This window comes from Orbicella franksi, chromosome 3 (assembly GCF_964199315.1).
Source record: "Orbicella franksi chromosome 3, jaOrbFran1.1, whole genome shotgun sequence".
Lineage (NCBI taxonomy): Eukaryota > Metazoa > Cnidaria > Anthozoa > Scleractinia > Merulinidae > Orbicella > Orbicella franksi.
Window position 1 is genome coordinate 31,148,407 of NC_138147.1, and position 6,166 is coordinate 31,154,572.

Here is a 6,166-nt window from a genome sequence, read left to right on the forward strand (position 1 = left end):
AAAATACGTCCTCTCTTTCACGCGCCTCTCGGCCCCGCTTGTATTCCATGAGAGCTGCCATTGCGATTTGACATTACAAACTCAGCTGTGGAAAAAAAATATGAAAGCGATATCACAACTGAAAATCTATCAAATATTTTCGATCGCGCACGATTGCTTTAAACAAGTCACGTGACTGAATATGCCCCAGCTAGATGTGGGGAATATCCAAGAGGTATTCCTCAGTTTTCAAAACGGCGCGCGATGTGAAGAATATTTGACAGATGATAAACACAATAGCCTCCATTGAGTGCGAAAATATGCTCGGATATCATTCTCAGATATTATCCTCAAAGCTCACTGTTTTCCTCGAGCTATGCTCTCGGAAAACTGTTGGCTTCTCGGAACAGATAATGTCCGCGGACAAATATCCGCGCATATTTTCGCGCCAAGTGAAGGCTATTGTTTAAATAATTTGAAATAAAAGACAATTGCTCGTGACTTTCAACAATTCTAATCACAGTTCAAAACTAAATCAGACTTCAAGGAGTTCAGCACGGTACCGTGAGTTATTTAGACCACGTACAAAACTACTTTTAAATTGAAGGAATCCTGAGAATAGTAGTTTATTAAGATAGCAAATCACCAAAGAGAGTGATAATAAACCATAAAGGAACAAGGATGGTTAAGGATGGAGAAGATTCTGACACGAATTACAAACTACGAACTTGAAAAATTTAGCTTAAACTTTTCAAAATGCACAAACCGTGACGTAACTCCATTAAGGTCGAAGTAAAATAGCAAACCTACCTTACTTGTTGCCACGGTAACGCAAGCTTGAATAAGGAGGCTTTACTAACTCATACACGTAGTAACCATCACAAGTACGGACCCTGATGACGACTGTATACTGACAGCAGTTGTCTTCCCAATGAAAGAAAGCTTCTCGGACCGCTCTACCTTGCTTGACAGCTGGGTGTTTACCACTGTGCCAGCCAAGAGCATGAGTGCTGCAGCGCCATGTGGGAACACACTGCTCCGGTATCTGAGTACCAGACTTCCTTATCGTGCGATACCAGCCAAAGCTGAGAGCGTTTGGACTTGTATTGTCTGTTTTAATGTGGCTTCTGTCAGTGTTACTCATGGCCCGGTCTGCTTGATCGAGTACTTTGTAGGTGTGGCATTCAGAACCCAGCGCTATAAAACAGCAAAAATGAGCATAACAGTGTTGAATCAATGTCATCCCAAAACTGTTTTAACAAAACCTAGCTGTAAGGAGTGTTTTCACACTCAATTTTACTTTAAGGGCCGAAAATAACTCAACTTATTTTTCCACAAGTAAGAGCAAGTAATCTCTATATGACAGGTGACGTCCTTCTTTTCTAACCTGAAGAGATCAAGAGTATTGCTACACCGTCCGTCTCGATGTGATACTAGTCTATAGCAAATTGCCTCAACCCTTATCCCCCTTCCTCCCCTCCCCACATCTTCAGGTTGCCCCAGCAGCACTCAGCTAAGTACCCGCCTCGACGCTACGGGCAGATGAGCCTCACCTGATCCAGGTAGTCTATCATACCTGGATCATGTCAGACAGACAAACAAAACGACAGATAAATTGTCGTACAGACAGACAAAGACGCTGACGGTCAGTCAAACAAAAGGACGGATCAGAAATGATTTGGGATGCATGGATGCATGGATGCATGGATAGACGCAATGACTGATGAGCGTATACATGAGCTTAGTCGGGGTCATTGCAGGTGGGGCGGGATAAGTGTCTGATTTCAGTCAGTGTGACTATTATTTACCACTCATGAAATAAAATTCCTACCAACACTTATGGTTGCCACAGTAACGTGCAAAGCAAATAGGAGTGGGTGGGAGCTCATACACACAGTAACCTCCACAGTTCAAGATCTTGATGTCGTTTTTCCACCTACAGCAGTTGCCATCCCAGTAATAACAAATTTCACGGGTAACTATTCCTTCCTCGACAGCTGGGTGTTTACCATTTAACCAGCAAGTGGCCGTGGTGCCGCAGACACCTCTCGGAACACACTCCTTGGGGATCTGGTCACCCTTGTTTCCCATCATGCGGTACCAGCCTGTTGAAAACTCGCCCTTTCTGTCACATTTGTACTTTGAGCCTGGTTGGTTCTTATTGCCCATAGCGCGATCGGCTTCATCTAGTTTCTGGTACTGGTCACTTTGACATTCTAAATGCGTCCCTAATGGTTGGAAAAGTACGTATGCATAGTATCAGCCACCTTGGTTGGTCAGCAAGGAGCGGAAGCAACTTTATGATGTAGGATACTGTACCATTTCGGAAGGTAACCTCAAAGCGAAAACAGTTTTTGATTTATAGCGACGATTTCGTTGAAAAATCGTTGATTTGATGGAGAATGCGCGACGAAATCGACGTCGGCGTTTATTCATACAGACAATCAAAAGTGTTATATCCAGCTAACGCCTAGATTTGCCAGAAATAATTTCTTACTGAAATATTAAATCAAAACTAAGAGAATAATTAGATCATCTTTCCTCGATAAAATATATCACTATAGCTGTGAATACAGTGAAATCCCAATTTCTCGAATTTTCGAACCTCCAGATCATGACACGAGCTAAAACCAGCCAAAAGTCGTTTCTCTCCCCTCAGTCGAACACTGTAATTTTACCCCCGATTTCTCGACTGACTGCATGATTTTTCAAACTAATTTTCGTTTCCCTTGGAGGTTCGAAAAGTTGACCATTTCCAAGTTGCATTTTGCCTCTGTTTCAAAATGAGTCCTCGTGTGAAACCATTCAAAGTGAAATGCTTCCCCTTAAAGGTTCATTTTCATAGAAATTAATCAAACTCATTTCCATTTGAAAAGTTTTGCACGAGGACTCGTTTTGAAACAAAGGCACCAGGTAACTCGGAAATGGCGTATTGGGTTCCCCCATAATTAATATGGAAACCACCTCTGAGTACCTAAATAACACCGGGATGTAGGCCTGACAGAGGTTCTCAGGGAATCACGATTTCTTCTCACTGAGCTGTAGAAGTCACGCCATCTAACCACTATACCGCCCGTGCCTACATCACACCTGCTGGCTTCTTCCGTAATCTCGCTTTCTGCCAACACTCTGTTCCATAAATAGAAACCCGTCATTTCTCCGTTTTCCGCTCTGCCACCCCTTCCAAGTTGCAACTCCCCACCTGCAGTTCTTGTACCTGCAGGATATTGCTGATATTTAACTTGTTTTCCATCCTTGTAGTAACTCGTGTATCCTGAATTGGCTGATCTGTCCCACGGAAGGCAGCTGTGATGCCAAAGACCACCCATCAGATCAGAAGCTGCGAAGTTGCTGTAATATTTAACACATAAAATGAATGAATGAATGAATGAATGAATGAATGAATGAATGAATGAATGAATGACTGACTGACTGACTGATTGATTGATTGATTGATTGATTGATTCATTGAATGAATGAATGAATGATTGATTGATTGATTGATTGATTGAATGAATGAATGAATGAATGAATGAAAGAATGAATGAATGAATGAAAGAATGAATGAATGAATGAATGAATGAATGAATGAATGAATGAATGAATGACAGAAAGATCTCGAGTGTAGAGATGTTCAAAGCACTCCTTGCCGAGAACAGCACATTATTCTAACCGCGGACAAATCACTAATTGGACTGTTTAGCAACAGCAGACGCTACAATCAACTAACAGTGCGCTAATCCATGGACCAAAAGTCCGAAAGATGCCTACCTCTAACAAATGAATAACCTTATGCCTTTATTCAAAAACACGCCGAAATAATAATCGTTTTGGACAACGAAAGTATAAAAACGTAAGAAGGTACATTCAATTGATGAAAAGATTTATCTCTTATGTGGTGCTACATCAGTAACTAACTTACCATGTGGGCGCACTGTTTCCAATTCCAAAGACCAGCTCATTATCATCATTAAGTCCAACGAAGAAGATGTTTGTCGTCAATTTATCGGACGGGTCCAAGTCATAGGCACTGAGGTACATCTGTTTATTTGCACTGGCGTCGCACTGAGTCCCAGGCTTCAGCCGCTACACACGGTCATTTCTGACAGCTCTGGAATATCTTCAACCTTGATGGCGTTCATTTGTAAAGACGGCTTAATCACGACACTCAAAAGTTCTTATCGCTGCAAAGTCAGACAGAAATTGTTAAACATTGTGGTGTAGGAAGATTGGCCTGCATCACCTCGTTCCCAGACTCTCTCTTCTTCTGCTTTCTTTCCAGGGGAAGAGAGACCCTTGGAAAAAAGGTTGGACTGAGGTAACTTCTGCTTTACCAGCAGCTGGCATTACATGCATTACTGCCAAAACCAATGGCGAAAGTTTTATGATGTTACTTGTGTGTCTGCACGTTTGAAAACGGTGTTATTGACAGTGTCAATCTTTTAGCCACTGGTTACAACGAGTATCACTGCTTGCCTTGGTGTCATTGCATGGTGGCATTAAATGCATAACTGCTAGCGTACCTGGCATAGCTTGGGATTACGCGTGACGACAGTGGCATCGAACGCATAACATCTGGCATTGCTAGAATTGTATACATTGCGGGCATTATACGAACTGTTGCCTGTATTCCTGGCATCTCGCTATATGCATAACAGTCGGCACTGCTGTTGCGCCCGGCTTGCGTTTCTAATAAATTTTACGAAATGGTGAATCACGAACTGATCTAGAAGTCTTCTGACAGCTGGTCGTTTCTCTTAGGGTCCAAAGATTGTGTTTATCCGCGAACGCGAATGCAAAGGGGCAGTATGGACAATGGGATTGACGCTTATGAGTGCTGCGCCCATGGCCCGTCCCAATCCCCGACGAATTTCGAGAGAAAGACAGACTGCTAGCAGTCTACTGATCTAGAGAAAATCGACGCGTAAATAGAAATAGAGCACTCCGTAACCGACGTAAGTCAATTGGTAAATCAATACTTACGTTTTCGACTACACATCTTTCTCCCCAAGTACGGCACACCCACAAGGTGAAGATTATCATACGACGAGAGACCTATGGAGCAGACAGGAGACGTAAATTCTCTGCTTTAACCTCGATAGCGGTTGTTGCTAAATGCAGTTCCAGTTACTCAAAATGCGTCATTTTCATAGGTTAGATTTTACCAATGGGATTTAATGTTTATTGTAGTTATTTTATAAATTGTGAGTACAAATAAATGGTTGTTGTTGTTGTTGTTGATGTTACCATTTGATTTGATTTGATTTGATTTGATTCTTTGCGTTTGTCCGGTCCCTTAAAAAGTGCAAATAAAAACGCTTGTGTTGCCCTGAACTGATCAGTTGTCAGTGCAATTTATGTTCGTCATTTCGTCCTGTCTCTGAGTTGGAAAAAAATGAAGAGGATGTTTGGATTATCACTGAACAACACTAGACATATACTTACGCAGAGGAACAAGAGACATCAAGAAAATAACGGCTTCGTTGAGGCCTTTCATTTTCAAGCAAACAATGATAAACATAATCAATCGACATCTTTGCTATTGTAAAATACTAAGCAAGTTCAATGACAGGAGGAATCTTGCAACAATTAGGGGTTCAGTCAAAGAAAGATAAAGCTAGTGTACTTTTGAGGGAGTGGAAGAAAAATATTTTCAAAAAACTTGGGCGCTTGGAAGACTACAAATGGTGTGCAGAACTGCTCGAGGAGCTACAGTGCAATCTGGCTATAAGCACTGAAACACTCATTTTCGCCCACTTTCTCTCCTGCTACCGTTGAGCAATGTTAAAAAACAATTAAGGATTAAGGGATGTGTTTTATAAGGCACATTTATTTCACGTTAGAGGGTGCATTTATGGCGAGGAACAATAAATATTGCTTATTTATGTCATTTTAAGCTAGGCTAGAAACTCTCTCCCAAGTGACGGCAGCTTCGGTGATCAGCTTTGGTCAAAATTAAATAAATGTTCGTTAAGTTTGGGCCGGGGTGTGTTAGGGTTAGAAGTTAATCTGTTTCAACGAGGACAGTTGAATTGGAAGCCAGAGAGGCGTTACTTTTAACGCTAATGGAGGATTAATGATTATGTTTCATGATTTCAAAGCGTAACATTATATTTCGAATGCATAAGAAAGATCAATGTTCTATGTCACAATGCATCTTCTTATTCAGTGTTAGTTAACAATTGTA

The 6,166-nt window shown here is 41.5% G+C and overlaps 1 pseudogene across 1 annotated transcript; it reads right to left on the bottom strand.

Moving 5' to 3' along the window:
• Nucleotides 1–8: 8 nt before the first annotated feature.
• LOC145481974 (uncharacterized) lies at nt 9–6,166 on the bottom strand (annotated as a pseudogene). Its single transcript, XR_014048699.1, has 5 exons — nt 3,902–6,166; nt 2,954–3,330; nt 1,815–2,207; nt 790–1,176; nt 9–85 (listed from the first exon to the last, which is right to left on the bottom strand). The product of XR_014048699.1 is annotated as an uncharacterized LOC145481974 (transcript).